The following is a 1,209-nucleotide window of genomic DNA, read 5'->3' on the forward strand; positions in this document are numbered from 1 at the left end:
ATAAGGTGAGTCAAACACTTGGAATGCCATGCGGAGAAGATGAGAAAAATTGAGGGGAGACCTCACTGTGGTCTTCATGAGGGGAAGCTCAGGGGCAAGTACCGATCTCTTCCCTCTCATCACCAGTCACAGGACTCAAGGAAACGGCATGAAGCTGAGTTAGGGGAGGTTTAGGTTAGATATCAGGAGGACGTTTCTCCCCCAGAGGGTGGCTGAGCACTGGAACAGGCTCCCCAGGGAAGTTCACAGCAGGGAACACAGTCCCCAGGTGTGGTCACAGCACCGAGACTGTCTGAGCTCAAGAAATGTTTGGACAATGCTCTCAGGCACATGGTGGGATTCTTGGGGTGTCCTGCATAGGGCTGAGAGTTGGGCTCGATGATCCCGGTGGGTCCCTTCCGATATTCTAAGATTCTATGAAATACCTAATTTTAGGCAGTTGTTCTGTGTGGCTCGCCAAAGGCCACACCGATGTGCTCCGGTGTCTGGGCAGCGACTTCTCCCCTCCCTGCCCCTGTCTCGGCGCATCCCGCTGGGCACTCAGGGGTTCGCTGGGCACACAGAGGTTGGCTGGGCACACAGAGGTTCTGGCACATCCCGTTGGGCACACAGAGGTTGGCTGGGCACACAGAGGTTGGCTGGGCACACAGAGGTTCTGGCACATCCCACTGGGCACACAGAGGTTCGCTGGGCACACAGAGGTTCTGGCACATCCCGCTGGGCACACAGAGGTTCGCTGGGCACACAGAGGTTCTGGCACATCTCGCTGGGCACACAGAGGTTCTGGCACATCCCGTTGGGCACACAGAGGTTGGCTGGGCACACAGAGGTTCTGGCGCATCCCGCTGGGCACACAGAGGTTCGCTCGGCACACAGAGGTTCTGGCGCATCCCGCTGGGCACACAGAGGTTGGCTGGGCACGCAGAGGTTCCCTGGGCACACAGAGGTTCAGGCGCGGCCCGACCCGCCCCGGCTGTCCCGGAGCATCCCTGCCTGAGGTGGGGGGACAGAGAGAGGAGGGCAGAAGAGGACAGAGGAGGGGAGCCCGCCCCTCGCCGCTACCAGCGCTCCCCGGGCTCACACGGGGACCAGAGGTGCCGCCCCCTCTCCTCTCCTCTCCTCCTCCTCCCGCTCCTCCTCTCCCGGCTCCCGCCGTGCCGCCGGCAGCGAGCGGCCGGCCGGGGACGCGCGCCGGGAGCGCAGCGCGGA

Source organism: Aphelocoma coerulescens, chromosome 6 (genome assembly GCF_041296385.1).
Source record: "Aphelocoma coerulescens isolate FSJ_1873_10779 chromosome 6, UR_Acoe_1.0, whole genome shotgun sequence".
Lineage (NCBI taxonomy): Eukaryota > Metazoa > Chordata > Aves > Passeriformes > Corvidae > Aphelocoma > Aphelocoma coerulescens.